General features: G+C 42.0%; 1 protein-coding gene across 3 annotated transcripts in view; it reads left to right on the forward strand.

Annotated features, from left to right (window-relative positions):
- The window catches only part of ENTPD5 (ectonucleoside triphosphate diphosphohydrolase 5 (inactive)), a 59,881-nt gene that overhangs the window by 1,265 nt on the left and 41,802 nt on the right, over positions 1 to 16,814 (forward strand). Inside the window, exons 2-3 of one of the 3 annotated variants that reach the window (XM_074392997.1) lie at positions 1,509 to 1,615; positions 7,582 to 7,645. The gene's annotated coding sequence lies outside the window, so the exon portion shown is untranslated. Of the gene's footprint in view, positions 1 to 1,508; positions 1,616 to 7,581; positions 7,646 to 12,994; positions 13,037 to 16,814 lie in introns of those variants that run through there. The other 2 variants (XM_074392998.1, XM_074393000.1) reach the window with 2 other exon arrangements.

The raw sequence follows: 16,814 nt of genomic DNA on the forward strand, positions 1-16,814 counted from the left end.
CCATGCCGGCCAGGCTGGTCTCAAGACTCCTGGCCTCCGAAAGTGTTGAGGCCCCTCCTCTCCCCCCTCCCCCCACCACCCTCGGTAAACCTTTTTATACATACCATCTGCCAGCATGATCCTGGCTTTTTCCTTTCCTTTTTTTGAGATGGAGTTTCACTCTTGTCACCCAGGCTGGAGTGCAATGGCATGATCTCGGCTCACTGCAACCTCCACCTCCTGGGTTCAAACGACTCTCCTGCCCCAGCCTCCCGAGTAGCTGGGATTACAGGCATTCACCACCACGCCCAGCTCATTTTGTATTTTCAGTAGAGACAGGGTTTCTCCATGTTGGTCAGGCTGGTCTCAAACTTCTGACCTCACATGATCTTCCCATCTCGACCTCCCAAAGTGATTACAGGCGTGAGCCACTGCACCTGGCCAATCATGGCTTTTTCTGACTATTTCTGGTACGTTTTCACACTCCCATGGGTCCATAGATGGAATCACTATTGAAGGGGTTATCTATTACAAAATCTATAAAGTGACCATTAATTTTATATGTTTAAGGTTCTGAAAAAGCACTGTTGATAAGCTGCAGAAAAGAGTAGGGCATCTTCTGTCACATTCTGTATATTTGAAATTTATTCTAGAAATTGGTAACTTTGTAATATGAAAGTCAGTGAAAGACTCCTCATTTGAACATTTACAGATTGATTTATAAACATAAAAATTTGACCACAAGAAGATTATTAACATGTATAGTACCTTAGTTATGGTACTTTGTAGTTTCTTGTATTGGTTTTGGGTTTTTTTTTTTTTTTTTTTTTTAGTGGTTTGAGAATAGGGTCTTACCCTTGCCTATGCTGAGTACAGTAGCAGGATCATGGCTCAACTACCACTGCAACCTCCTAGGTTCAAGTGATGCTCCCACCTCAGCCTCTAGGGTAGCTGGGACTATAGGTATGGACCACCATGCCTGGCTAATTTTGTATTTTTCATAGAGACAGGGTTTTGCCATGTTGCCCAGGCTGGTCTGGAACTCTTAAGCTCAAGTGATCCTCCTGCCTTGGCCTCCCAAAGTGCCAGGATTATAGGAATGAATCACCAAACCTGGCCTGGTTTATTTTATTGTATGTTTTTTAATGATTAAGTTTGATTTTGTAGATAAAGCTATTGTGACGTGAATATGGCTCAGAGAAACGTCAAGATTTCATACTCTGGTAGAGGTGGATCTAGAGTCTACAGTCTTCTAAATCTCATTTTCTACCAAAGAACTGGCTGTTGTCATCTATTGGTGAGCAACAACTGATAGTACAGATAATAGAGTAGGAAGTTGCTATTTAGCAATTCATCTGGTAGCATTTCCTTCCACAATTACTGGTAGGTGCCTTTATTATGAAATTTCAGGAATTATTTTACTAAATACATTTACTTTGTTTCATTGTTTAGAACACTAATGCTTTTAAACTTGGAATAAGCCACTTCATGTTTTGTTGATTTGGTTTTGTAATTCTTTTTCTCTCCAGTTTTCCTTGTTCCTGGTCAACAAAGAAATGTGGAATATCTCAGCTGAATTCTCATACGGACAAGATCACTATGGTGCTGTTAGGTAGGGCTTGTATCCAGATGTAAGGTAACATCTCCACTAGATTAAAGTTGTAAATATATTTCAAATGCTCTTGAATGGTGGTTTTCTTTTTTTCCTAAATTTGATTCTCCATTTTTTTGCCAAGTGATACTCATTTTGTTCAACAAGCCATATATAAAATTTTGAACTACTATGTATCAAAATAGATAGAACTTCTGGCTGGGCATGGTGGTTCATATCTATAGTCCTAACACTTTGGGAGGCCAAGGCAGTGGATTGCTTAAGCCCAAGAGTTCAAGACCAGCCTGGACAACGTGGCAAAACCCTGTCTCTACAAAAAAATACAAAACTTAGCCGTGCGTGATGGCATGTACCTGTAGTTCTAGCTACTCGGGAGGCTGAGTTAAGAGGATCACCTGAGCCCAGGGAGGTCAAGGCTGCAGTGAGCCATGATTGTGTCACTCCACTCCAGCCTGAACAACAGTGCGACTCTTTCTGAAAAAAAAAAAAAGGGGGAGTAGTACTTCTACTTTTTCTTCAAGTAGCTCTAAAAGTGGGTTTACTTTATAAACTCATCTGTTACTTTATTCTTGTTTACCTTAGATGCAATGTTTCTCTTCATAAATCACTCTTGAAATCACCTTATAGCAGGTGCTATTTCATAGGTGGAACAGACTAAGTGAACAGGTTTAGATTTTGGTTTTATATAGCCTTTAGAATCCTAAATAAATATATTATTATCCAAACTGTATCTGAAGGGAATAATCAGTGTTTCTCATGCATGTTACTTTCTCTTTTTTTTTTTTTTTTTTTTTGAGACGTAGTCTTGCTCTGTAACCCAGGCTGGAGTGCAGTGGCACGATCTCATCTCACTGCAGTCTCCACCTCCCGGATTCAAGCGATTCTCCTGCCTCAGCCTCCCAAGTAGCTGGGATTACCGGTGCCTGCCACCATGCCCGGCTAATTGCTGTATTTTAGTAGAGACAGGGTTTCGCCATCTTGGCCAGGCTGGTCTTGAACTCCTGACCTCAGATGATCTGCCCCCCTCAGCTTCCCAAAGTGCTGGGATTACAGGTGTGAGCCACCGCACCTGGTCAGGAGTTACTTTCATCCTGCTTTTTTATTGCATGTGCTACAAACACAGAATTCTACTAAATTGACATTTTCTTGTGATATTAAGACTAGGTTACATCTCTGCAGGGGCATTAAAAGAAATCCTGGCTGTCAAGGATTTAATCTTAGCAGTTTTAGATAAATTTTTTAAAATTTAGGCAGGGCACAGTGGCTCATGTGTATAATCTTAGCACTTTAGGAGGTCGAGGTGGGTGGATCACAAGGTCAAGAGTTCAAGACTAGCCTGACCAATATGGTGAAACCCCATCTCTACTGAAATCAGAAAAATTAGCTGGATGTGGTGGCACCTGCCTGTTGTCCCAGCTACTCAGGCAGCTGAGGCAGGAGAAGCACTTGAACCCAGGTGGCAGAGGTTGCAGTGGGGCAATATCATGTCACTGCACTTTAGCCTAGGTGACAGAGCAAGACTCCATTTAAAAAAAAAAATTCAAACTCACTGTTTTACTTATATATAAGATCTATTTCCACAGATGATTATTTATTGATTTAATGTATTTGTGAATGAATGACAGGGTCTCATTATGTCACCCAGGCTGGAGTGTAGTGGTGCAATCGTGACTCTCTACAGCCTCAACCTTCTGGCAATCCTCCCACCTCAGTCTCCTGAGTAGCTAGGACCATAGGCTCATGCCACCATGCCCAGCTAACTTTTCTTTTTTTTTTTTTTTTTTTTTTGTGAAGACTGGGTCTTAGTATGTTGCTCCTAGGCTCAAGTGGTTCTCCTACCTCAGCCTCCCAAAGTGCTGGGAGTATAGTTGTGAGCCACCACATTTGGCCATATGTTTTTGAGATGGGGTTTTCCTAGGTTGCCAGGCTGAACTTAAACTCCTGAGCTCCTCCTACCTCAGCTTCCCAAGTAGCTGGTACTACAGGCATGTACCACTATGCCTACAAATAATTATTAACTATTGGTACTTTATTTGCAAAATATCCCATTTTTATTAGTTGCCCATCCCAGCAGAGCCACAGACTAAAAGTTCTCTATGAAAACTTACCTGGGCTGGGCACAGTGACTCATATCTGTAATCCTAGCACTGGGATGCTGAGGCAGGAGGATTGCTTGAGCCCAGAATTTTGAGACCAGCCTGGACCACATAACATAACAAGACCCTATCTCTATTTTCTTTATTAAAAAAAAAAAAGAGAGAAAAATTACCCACATTTTGGCCCACTTGTCTGCATTTTCATGTCATGAATCTGTCAAATGTTCATTCAAGAAACATTCAATGAATACCAAATGTAAAAATGTATACCGGCCTGTCTGATAACTTGATGGGAACAGCAAGGAACAAGAGAAGGCCCTTGCCCTCAAGTTGTTTACAGTCAGATGTATAAAGCTCTGACCTGGATGTTGATCTCTGAGAATATACAACCTCATTGTCACCCATACACAAACACACACTACACAGTACCAAGCAGCGATTGATGAAGAGGTGGTGTAGACCAGGCATCCCCAAACTACAGCCCGCAGGCCGCATGCGGCCCCCTGAGGCCATTTATCTGGCCCCCCACCGCACTTCAGGAAGGGGCACCTCTTTCATTGGTGGTCAGTGAGAGGAACACAGTATGTGGCGGCCCTCCAACTGTCTGAGGGACAGTGAACTGGCCCCCTGTGTAAAAAGTTTGGGGACGCCTGGTGTAGACCAAGGGTATCTAATCTTTTGGTTTCCTTGGGCTACACTGGAAGAATTGTCTTGGCTCACACATAAAATATATTAACAGTAATGATAGCTGAGGAGATAAAAAATACAATGACGGCCGGGCGCGGTGGCTCAAGCCTGTAATCCCAGCCCTTTGGAAGGCCGAGGCGGGTGGATCACGAGGTCAAGAGATCGAAACCATCCTGGTCAACATGGTGAAACCCCGTCTCTACTTAAAATACAAAAAATTAGCTGGGCATGGTGGCGCGTGCCTGTAATCCCAGCTACTCAGGAGGCTGAGGCAGGAGAATTGCCTGAGCCCAGGAGGCGGAGGTTGCAGTGAGCAGAGATCGTGCCATTGCACTCCAGCCTGGGTAACAGGAGCGAAACTCCGTCTCAAAAAAAAAAAAAAATGACAAAAAAGATTTCATAATGTTTTAAGAAAGTTTACAAATTTGTGTTAGGCTACATTCAAAGCCATCCTGGGCTGCAGATTGACCAAGCATGGCCTAGACCCTAAGTGCTATAGAATTTGTAGGCATTTAAGACTGTTGTAGTCAGGGAAAGTTTATAGAAGGAGATGGACTGAAAGGAGGGAAGTTAGAACAACGTGGGCACAATTCAGAGTATGCTTAAAATAGGGAGTAGTTTTAACTTGAGCATTGGTTCCTAAAGTGTGGTCCACAGACCACTAGTAGCATCAGCATCACCTGGCAACTTATTAGAACTGCAGTTTCACAGGCCCCACCTGAGACCTACTGAATCAGAAATACTGGCAATGAGGCCCAACAATCTATGTTTTAACACGCCCTCCAGGTGGTTCTGATGCATGGTAGTTTGAGAACCACTAAACTAGAGCAGAGGATTGTTGTATGGAATGAGTAGGCAAAAAACTCTTAAAAGGTAGGCTGGGAACTCATTGTAAAGGACTTAGAATGTCAGGCAGGGAGTTTGTCTTTTATCCTGCAGGCTAGAGCCACCAACTTGTGACTTGACTGGATTTGGCTCATAGAATGTGTTTTGTTTGGCCTGAATGATGGGTTTTTGGGGGATTCTAAGTGAAATTGGTTGTCATTTAAAAATCAGCAGATTTTATAAAGAAATCTGTGATTTCAGCTTACCTTGAAAAATCAAAAACGTGGCAGTATGGGGCCTACATTCCGTTATGGTAGCAATTGGTGGGAACAGCAAGAAGCTGCCCCTTTAGATGGGATGTACACTCTCCAGTTTACCATAATCCCCACCAGTTCCTTTTATCTTACACATACCTTTACTCGTTTACATTTCCTGCCTAGTCCCTGAGGGTATTTGAGTTTGTAACTTCTGCTGTGGACAGTGGGACATGAATGAAAATTTTGAGGAGAGTGATGAGATGTATGTATTTGTTAATTTATTTGACATTAATTAAACAGATATGCCAGATTGTACTCTGCTAAGTACCTAATCAGTTTTCAAAGATGAATGCGTCCCAGCTGGGCTTGGTGGCTCCTGCCTGTAATCCCAGCACTTTGGGAGGCTAAGGCTGGTTGATGACTTGAGGTCACGAGTTCGAGACCAGCCTGGCCAACATGATGAAACACCCTCTCTACTAAAAATAAATTAGCCGGGTATGGTGGTGAACACCTGTAATCTCAGCTACTCCGGAGGCTGAGGCAGGAGAATCACTTGAACCCAGGAGGTGGAGTTTGCAGTGAGCCAAGATCGTGCCATTGCAATCTAACTTGAGCAGCAGAGTGAGACTCCATCTCAAAAAAAAAAAAAAAGTTTACTTTGGAGGCCCTATAGTTAAAATTTATAATATTGGTTGCATGAGTCAAATCCATAATTCAAATCCTGTCTTGACTGTGTAATCTTTAGATTTATTTTGTATAGGTAAGTTTAACTTTTTTGTTCCTGAGGGGATAGAAAATAATATATAAACTCAGATCTTTCAAGTAATTCTTTGACCTCAGCCTCCCAAAGTGCTGAGAGGTAAGTGTGAACCACCAAGCCCCCCACCTCTTGGTACCTTTTAACCGCATACTCATGCATGTAAGTAGCCACTCATTGATCATACTGCAGAACATATGGCTGGCATTTTAACAGCAAATAAAAAAAATTACAAAATGCATAAACTAGATTTTATGTACTTTTTTTTTTTTTTTTGAGATAGGATCTCACTTTGTCACCAGGCTGGAATGCAGCAGCTCGATCTCAGCTCACTGCAGCCTTGACCTCCCAGATTCAAGCATCCTCCTGTCTCAGCCTCGCAAGTAGCTGGGACTACAGGCACATGCCACCACATCTGGCCAATTTTTTTTGTATATTTTGTAGAGATGGAGTTTCACCATGTTGCCTAGGTTGGTCTTGAACTCCTGAACTCAAGCTATCTGCCTGCCTTGACCTCCCAACCTCCCAAAGTGCTAGGATTACAGGTGTGAGTTGTTGTGCCCAGTCTGTGTACTTATGAATTAGCTCCTTAGTCATTGCCTTCTCCACCTTTACACACACATATACACCAACTTCTACAGGGAGTATGACTTGCTTCTTTTGCTTTTGGTGACTTTTTAATAAGCTGGATGTGTGGTAAGAGTGGCTGAGGTTGTAGTTTGAGAAGAAAGTGTAGGAGAGGAAAAACGGCTGAAGACTGTTTTAGACTACAGATCAGGAGATGAGCTTGGTGATATGGGTTCCAGAGCCTGAACAGATTAGAAATGAAAATGTAGAAAGAGATAACTGAGTCAAAAATAGGCATATTGACAGCAGATTAAAAAAAAGAAAACTAGGCCGGGCGCGGTGGCTCAAGCCTGTAATCCCAGCACTTTGGGAGGCCGAGGCGGGTGGATCATGAGGTTAAGAGATCGAGACCATCCTGGTCAACATGGTGAAACCCCGTCTCTACTAAAAATACAAAAAATTAGCTGGGCATGGTGGTGCATGCCTGTAATCAGGAGGCTGAGGCAAGAGAATTGCCTGAACCCAGGAGGCGGAGGTCGTGGTGAGCTGAGATCGTACCATTGCACTCCAGCCTGGGTAACAAGAGTGAAACTCCATCTCAAAAAAAAAAAAAAAAAAAGAAAAGAAAAGAAAACTGGGCCAGGCATGGTGGCTCACGCTTGTAATCTTAGCACTTTGGGAGGCTCAGGTGGGTGGATCACAAGTCAGGAGACTGAGACCATCCTGGCCAACATGGTGAAATAGCGTCTATTAAAAAAAAAAAAAAAACTTTTAATAATTATCCATGTTCATCTTACACAGGTTGAAAAAGTGATATAATAGCTGAAGCAACAAAGGAGGAAACTCAGAAGGAAAGAAAAAATTGGTAAGTAACCTATAAAAATAATACTTCACTTTTTCATAGGTCAGATTTCTGCAAATTCTGCTTGTTGTTCCTAGCTGAGAGCTCACAGTAGATGGAAAAGGGTCTGTAAGGCACTGAAAGAGCTGTCACAAAGTCCAGTACCCTTATTCTATTGGAGAGGCCCTCATTTGCTTACATTGACATGAAATTCTAATAATTATGGCTCCCTGATTTACATCCTACAACAGATTTAAAAAGAAAATTAGGAGGCAATGGTGGTTTATTGAAGGAGTTGGGCACATGACGACACCAATCATTAATAATAGTACAATGTCAGAGGAAACTAGCTCGAAAAGCATAGCAATCTGGGACCATTTAGAGACAGAAGGGCAAACAGTCCTGTAGACCTACTGTAGCCCCCAGAAGCATCTCAAGTTTACAGGAAAATATAACTAATAATCATAATCATGACCCTCAACTGTAAATATATATACTCTGTGTGTGTGTGTGTGTGTGTGTGTGTGTGTGTGTATACATTTATAAAAACTATAATTGCCCTGTAGGAAATTATATAATTCACATTGGAAACAGCAGTACTCACATACTGCTGTCAATATGGCAATTTTTGACTCAGTTATCTCTTTCTACATTTTCATGTCTAATCTGTTCAGGCTTTGGAACCCAGATCACCAAGTTCATCTCCTGACTCATAGTCTAATACTCTTAAGCTCTTTTACCTCTCCTATACTTTCTTCTCTTTTTTTTTTTTTTTTTTTTTTTTTTTTTGAGATGGAGTTTCGCTCTTGTTACCCAGGCTGGAGTGCAATGGCACGATCTCGGCTCACCGCAACCTCCGCCTCCTGGGCTCAGGCAATTCTCCTGCCTCAGCCTCCTAAGTAGCTGGGATTACAGGCACGCGCCACCACGCCCAGGTAGTTTTTTGTATTTTTAGTAGAGACGGGGTTTCACTATGTTGACCAGGATGGTCTCGATCTCTTGACCTTGTGATCCACCCGCCTCGGCCTCCCAAAGTGCTGGGATTACAGGCTTGAGCCACCGCGCCCGGCTCACTTTCTTCTCATTCAAACTACAACCTCAACCACTCTTACCACACATCCAGCTCATTTTAAAACAGTGTTTGGTAACACTGTTAAAGTGTTAAAGTGGAGCCATGTGCAGTGGCTCATGATTGTAATCCCTTGAGAGTTTTGGGACTTAGGAGGCTGAGACTGGAGGATCACTTGAGGCCAGGAGTTTGAGACCAGCCTGGGCAACATAGCAAGACTCCTTCCTCTATAAAAAAAATTTAAAACACATAAAAATTATCTGGGTGCAGTGGTTCATGCCTGAAGTCCCAGCCTTCTGGGAGGTTGAGGTAGGAGGATTGCTTGAGCACAGGAGTTGAAGGCCACAGTGAGCTGTGATTGCTCCACTGCATTCCAGCCTGGGTGACAGAGCAAGACCCTGTCAATAAAACTAAAATTTTTTTTTTTAAATCCCAAGGTTTTTTTTGGTATTTAGAAGGAAAGCATCTTTTTTTTTTTTTTTTTTGAGACGGAGTTTCACTCTTGTTACCCAGGCTGGAGTGCAATGGCGTGATCTCGGCTCACCGCAACCTCCGCCTCCTGGGTTCAGGCAATTCTCCTGCCTCAGTCTCCTGAGTAGCTGGGATTACAGGCACGCGCCACCATGCCCAGCTAATTTTTTTTTGTATTTTTAGTAGAGGGGGGGTTTCACCATGTTGATCAGGATGGTCTCGATCTCTTGACCTCGTGATCCACCCGCCTCGGCCTCCCAAAGTGCTGGGATTACAGGCTTGAGCCACCACGCCTGGCTGGAAAGCATCTTAAAGGCATATTTGGTGGGGGAAAGACAAATTTGGGAAAACGTAATTGTGGAGAACCCCTCTTCTTTCCCTTTATACTTGAAATGATCATTGTAATAGTTTGATCTTTCTCATGTTTTTCATTGTAATTTAACATGTTTGAAGCAGTAGCTATTTTTCAGTTGACAACAAGAAAGGGAAAATATGTTTTTATTCTCTTCTCTCAGTTAAAATCCAGTATAAATGATGCCTAGTGGCAGTTACTCTTCTTTAAATAGTGCTTCCCATGATGGATATGGGTTTGGAGGCAGAGAGAGCTTGTCACCTCAGATTTTCATTGTGTTTTTTCATTGGGGCACTATGAACCCCCTCATTGATAGTATCTTTTATTTTTTCTTTGTTTATACAGAAAAGATAGTATCTTCTTATCTAAAGGACTTTGATTCTTAATCAATGGGCAAGAAAAGACCTGATTTGTGAAGAAAGAGAGGCAACAATAGCAACAGCTTTTCCCCTGAGTGATTATTATATTGAAGTCAAGCCTGAAACAATGGAGAATGAGGTCATGCACTGCCTGACTCATTTTATTATTACACCCAAATGGGTTCATTGTACAGAATGGGCCTTTTTGACACTTGTCTAATGATGTTTTGATTAAAATGAAATGTACATAAAAAAGTGACCTGTAGGCTAGACATGATGGCTCAAAGTGCCAGTAATCCCAGCACTGTGGGAGGCCAGGGTGGGCGAATCACCAGGTCAGGAGATTGAGACCATCCTGGTGAAACTCCAGCTCTGTTAAAAATAAAAAAATTACCCAGGCATTGTGGTGGGCACCTGTAATCCCAGCTACTTGGGAAACCGAGGCAGGAGAATCACTTGAACCAGGGAGTTGGAGGTCACGGTGAGCCGAGATCAAACCACTGTACTTGATTCAGCCTGGCAACAGAGTGAGACTCCATCTCCAAAAAAACAGGCGGGGGGAACTTGTTTATAGGAAAGAATTATATATTTGTTGGTAACTACCAGTTGACATCAATTCTCATTACTTTATTGGGAGTTACAGTGTTTTATTTTAGAGTTAGACCTTAAAGGATATATCCAGCCAGGCATGGTGGTATGAGTCTATAATTCCAGCTACTTGGAAGGCTGAGGCAGGAGCATCACTAGAGCTCAGAGACTAGTCTGGGCACGACAAGACGCTGTCTGAAAAAATAAAAAATAAAAGGATATATCATTCAACTAGACTTCTGATCTGTGAATCTACTCTGGAAACATGGTTAGATTTGGAGCAAGGACCTTCCCTCCCTACCAGTGTATGACAGCTCATACTGTTGGAAGTTCTTTCTGTTCAGTCTCTCCCCCAGGAGGTGCCATGCTCATTGGTCTCATTATATGTAAGTCCTTGACAACAATCTAAGAAAAACTGAGTTAAAAAAAAAAATTTCAGGTCAGGCATTGTGGCTTACACCATCTGAGGACTTTGGGAGGTTGAGGCGGGCAGATCATGAGGTTGGGAGTTCAAGACCAGCCTGATGAGAAATCCAGTCACTACTAAAAATACAAAATTAGCTGGGCGTGGTGGTACAAACTTGTAATCCCAGCTGCATGGGAGGCTGAGGCAGGAGAATCACTTGAACCCAAGAGGCAGAGGTTGTGGTGAACTGAGATTGCACCATTGTACTCCAGCCTGGGCAACAAGGGTGAAACTCCATCTCAAAAAAAGATTTAAATTTGTTTCCACCTTTAGAAACAAGTAGTACAGCTGACTGAAGGACGTGGTAAGAAAGGGACACACACACACACACACACACACACACACACACACACAGTAGTACAGCCCAGGCACAGTGGCTCACACCTGTAATCTTAGCACTTTGGGAGACCGAGGCGGGTGGATCATGAGGTCAGGAGTTGGAGACCAGTCTGACCAACCTGGTAAAACCCTGTCTCTACTAAAAATACAAAAGTTAGCCAGGCATAATGGCAGCACCTGTAATCCCAGCTACTTAGGAGGCTGAGGCAGGAGAATTGCTTGAACCCAGGAGGTGGAGGTTGCAGTGAGCCAAGATTGTGCCATTGCACTCCAGCCTGGGTGACAGAGCAAGACTCCGTCTCAAAAAAAAAAAAAAAAAAAAAAAAAGGCAGTTCATTGTGTGAGTACTGGTTTTCTGATTTTAATTATTTTTCTTAAGTAAAATATTACGACTGTAATAGAAAATGGAAAGCTTCAGGTGATGAGGTATGATATTTTCAGAGAACTTTAAAGTCAAGTCAACATTGTTCATTTTGTTTGTTTTGGTTTTTTGTTGTTTGGGTTTTTTTGTTTGTTTGTTTGAGATGGAGTCTCACTCTGTCTCCCAGGCTGGAGTGGCACTATCTCGGCTCATTGCAACCTCCACCTCCTGGCTTCAAGCGATTCTCCTACCTCAACCTCCCAAGTAGCTGGGATTACAGGTGTGCACCACCACACCCAGCTAATTTTTGTATTTTTATTAGAGATGGGATTTCACCATGTTGCCCAGACTAGTCTTGAACTCCTGACCTCAGGTGATCCAGCTGCCTCCCAAAGTGCTGGGATTATAGCCGTAAGCCACCATGCCTGGCCAGTTGTTCATTTTTAATAGTTAATATCAGTCAATGTCATAGCTCACACCTGTAATCCTAGCATGTTGAGAGGCCAAGGTGGAGGATTGCTTGAGGCCAGGAGTTCGAGAGCAATCTGACCAACATAGTGAAACCCTGCCTCTATTTCTTTTGTGTGTGTGTGTGATGGAGTTTTGCTCTGTTGCCCAGGCTGGAGTACAATGGCACGATCTCAGCTCACTGCACTCACCACCTGCCGGGTTCAAGCAATTCTCCCACCTCAGCCTCCCAAGTAACTGGGATTACCGGCACCTGACATTAATCCTGACTAATTTTTGTATTTTTGAAGAGATGGGGTTTCACCATCTTGGCCAGGCTGGTCTTGAATGCCTGACCTCAGATAATCCACCTGCCTCGACCTCCCAAAGTGTTGGGATTACAGGCATGAGCCACCAGTCCAGCTTATTTCTATATATTTTTTTTCTAAGAATAAACAAAAAGTTGCCGGGCGCGGTGGCTCAAGCCTGTAATCCCAGCACTTTGGGAGGCCGAAGCGGGTGGATCACGAGGTCGAGAGATCGAGACCATCCTGGTCAACATGGTGAAACCCCGTCTCTACTAAAAACACAAAAAAGTAGCTGGGCATGGTGGCGCTTGCCTGTAATCCCAGCTACTCAGGAGGCTGAGGCAGGAGAATTGCTTGAACGCAGGAGGCGGAGGTTGCGGTGAGCGGAGATTGCGCCATTGCACTCCAGCTTGGGTAACAAGAGCGAAACTCCGTCTCAAAAAAAAAAAAAAAAAAAAAAAAGAATAAACAAAAAGTTAATACCATTGGAATAACATGCAGTTTCTTTTTTTTTTTTTTTTTCTTAATTAAAACATATGCAGCTCTATGGACACAATTATGCAAATGATTGAAAAGAGGGCGCTTCATGCAGTTTCTTTTTATTGCATTTTAGGTTTTGGGGTACATGTGAAGAACATGCAGGATTGTTGCATAGGTACATACATGGCAATGTGGTTTGCTGCCTTCCTCCCCATCACCTATATCTGGCATTTCTCCCCATGTTATCCCTCCCCAGCCTCCTACCCCCCACTGTCCCTCCCGTTTCCCCCCTACAGACCTCAGTGTGTAATACTCCCCTCCTTGTATCCATGTGTTCTCATTGTTCAACACCCACCTATGAGTGAGAACATGCGGTGTTTGACTTTCTGTTCTTGTGTCAGTTTGCTGAGAATGATGGTTTCCAAGGGACACAAACTCATCAGTTTTTATGACTGCATAGTGTTCCTTGATGTATATTTGCCACATTTTCCCTGTCCAGTCTATCATCGATGGGCATTTGGGTTGGTTCCAAGTCTTTGCTATTGTAAACAGTGCTGCAGTGAACATTCGTGTGCATGTGTCCTTATGATAGAATGATTTATAATCCTTTGGATATATACCCAGTAATGGGATTGCTGGGTCAAATGGAATTTCTATTTCTAGGTCCTTGAGGAATCACCACACTGTCTTCCACAATGGTTGAACTAATTTACACTCCCACTGTGTACAATCGTTCTATTTCTCCACATCCTCTCCAGCATCTGTTATCTCCAGATTTTTTAGTGATCACCATTCTAACTGGTGTGAGATGGTATCTCGATGTAGTTTTGATTTGCATTTCTCTAATGAGCAGAGATGATGAGCATTTTTTCGTATGTTTGTTGGCCACATGTATGTCTTCTTTTGAGAATTGTCTGTTCATATCCTTTGCCCACTTTTGACTAGGCTTGTTGTTTTTTTTTTCTTGTAAATCTGTTTCAGTTCTTTGTAGCTTCTGGATATTAGCCCTTTGTCAGATGGGTAGATTGTACAAAATTTTTCCCATTCTGTTGGTTGCTGATTCACTCTAATGACTGTTTCTTTTGCTGTGCAGAAGCTGTGGAGTTTAATTAGGTCCCATTTGTCTATTTTGGCTTTTGTTGCCAGTGCTTTTAGTGTTTTAGTTATGAAGTCCTTGCCTATGCCTATGTCCTGAATGGTTTTGCCTAGATTTTCTTCCAGGCTTTTTATGGTGTTAGGTCTTATGTTTAAGTCTTTAATCCATCTGGAGTTAATTTTAGTGTAAGGTGTCATGAAGGGGTTCAGTTTCTGCTTCCTGCACATGGCTAGCCAGTTTTCCCAACACCGTTTATTAAACAGGGAATCGTTTCCCCATTGCTTGTTTTGTGAGGTTTGTCAAAGATCAGATGGTTGTAGATGTGCGGCATTGCCTTCCAGGCCTCTGTTCTATTCCATTGGTCTATATCTCTGTTTTGGTATCAGTACCATGCTGTTTTGATTACTGTAGCCTTGTAGTATAATTTGAAGTCGGATAATGTGATGTCTCCAGCTTTGTTCTTCTTGCTTAGAATTGACTTGGCCAAGTGGGCTCTCTTTTGGTTCCATATGAAGTTTAAGGTGGTTTTTTCCAGTTATGTGAAAAAGGTCATTGGCAGCTTGATGGGGATAGCAGTGAATCTATAAATTACTTTGGGCAGTATGGCCATTTTTCACAAAATTGATTCTTTCTAACCATGAGCATGGAATGTTTCTCCATGTGTTTGTGTCCTCTCTTACTTCCTTGAGCAGTGGTTTGTAGTTCTCCTTGAAGAGGTCCTTTACCTCCTTTGTTAGTTGTATTCCTAGGTATTTTATTCTCTTTGTAGCAATTGTGAATGACAGTTTGTTCTTGATTTGGCTGTCCTTAAGTCTGTTATTGGTGTATAGGAATGCTTGTGATTTTTGCACATTGATTTTGTATCCTGAGACTTTGCTGAAGTTGCTTATCAGCTTATTCAGGAGATTCTGGGCTGAAACGATGGGGTCTTTAAATATACAATCATGTCGCCTGCAAATAGAGACAATTTGACTTCCTCCTTTCCTAATTGAATACTCTTTATTTCTTTTTCTTGCCTTATTGCTCTGGCTAGAACTTCCAATACTATATTGAATAGCAGTTGTGAGAGAGGGCATCCTTGTCTAGTGCCAGATTTCAAAGGGAATGTTTCCAGTTTTTGCCCATTCAGTATGATATTGGCTGTGGGTTTGTCGTAAAGAGCTTTTATTATTTTGAGATACATTCCCTCAATACCTAGTTTATTGAGAGCTTTTAGCATAAAAGGCTGTTGAATTTTGTCAAAGGTCTTCTCTGCATCTATAGATATAATCATGTGGTTTTTGTCTTTGATTCTGTTTATGTGGTGAACTACATTTATAGACTTGTTGAACCAGCCTTGCATCCCTGGGATGAAGCCTACCTGATCCTGATGGATAAGCTTTTGATGTGCTGTTGCAGTCAGTTTGCCAGTATTTTATTGAAGATTTTTGCATCTATGTTCATCATGGATATTGACCTGAAGTTTTCTTTTCTTGTGGAGTCTCTGCCGGGTTTTGGTATCAGGATGATGTTGGTCTCATAAAATGATTTGGGAAGGATTCCCGCTTTTTGGATTGTTTGGAATAATTTCAGAAGGAGTGGTACCAGCTCCTCTTTGTAGAATTCGGCTGTGAATGCATCCTGGACCTGGGCTTTTTTTGGTTGGTAGGCTATTAATTGCTGCCTCAACTTCAGCCCTTGTTACTGGTCTATTCAGGGTTTTGACTTCTTCCTGGTTTAGGCTTGGGAGGATGCAAGTGTCCAGGAATTTATTCATTTCTTCCAGGTTTACTGGTTTATATGCATAGAGTTGTTTGTAGTAATCTCTGATGGTGGTTTGTATTTCTGTGGAATCTGTGGTGATATCCCCTTTATTGTTTTTGATTGCATCTATTTGGTTCTCTATCTTTTCTTTTTTTATTTAATCTGGCTAGTAGTCTATCTATTTTGTTGATCTTTTCAATAAAGCAGCTCCTGGATTTATTGATTTTTTTTTTTTGAAGGGGTTTCTTGTGTCTCTTATCTCCTTCAATTCTGCTCTGATCTTAGTTATTTCTTGTCTTCTGCTAGATGTTGAGTTTTTTTAAATCTTGCTCCTCTGGCTCTTTCAATTTTGATGATAGGGTGTCCATTTTAGATCTTTCCTTGCTTCTTATGTGGGCATTTATTGCTATATATTTTCCTCTAGACACTGATTTAAACGTGTCCCAGAGATTCTGGTATGTTGTGTCTTCATTATCATTGGTTTGGAAGAACATCTTTGTATATGCCTTCATTTCATTGTTTATCCAGTCACCATTGAAGAGCCAGTTGTTCAGTTTCCATGAAGCTGTGTGGTTCTGAGTTTCCGAATTCTGAGTTGTAACTTGAATGCACTGTGTTCTGAGAGACTGTTTGTTATGATTTCCATTCTTTTGCATTTGCTGAGGAGTGATGTACTTCCGATTATGTGGTCGATTTTATAGTAGGCATGATGTGGTGCTTTGAAGAATGTATATTCTGTGGATTTGGGGTGGTGACTTCTGTAAATGTCTGTTAGGTTTGCTTGGTCCAGGTCTGAGTTCAAGTCCTGGATATCCTTGTTAATTTTCTGTCTCGTTGATCTAATATTGACAGTGGAGTGTTAAAGTCTCCCACTATTATTGTGTAGGAGTCTAAGTCTCTTTGTAAGTCATTGAGAACTTGCTTAATATATTTGGGTGCTCCTGTATTGGGTGCGTATATATTTAGGATAGTTAGCTCTTCTTGTTGCATTGATCCTTTTACCATTATGTAATGCCCTTCTTTGTCTCTTTTGATCTTTGTTGGTTTAAAATCTGTTTTATCAGAGACTAGGATTGCAACTCCTGCTTTTTTTTTGCTCTCCATTTGCTTGGTA

The sequence above is a fragment of the Saimiri boliviensis genome, chromosome 2 (genome assembly GCF_048565385.1).
Source record: "Saimiri boliviensis isolate mSaiBol1 chromosome 2, mSaiBol1.pri, whole genome shotgun sequence".
Classification (NCBI taxonomy): domain Eukaryota; kingdom Metazoa; phylum Chordata; class Mammalia; order Primates; family Cebidae; genus Saimiri; species Saimiri boliviensis.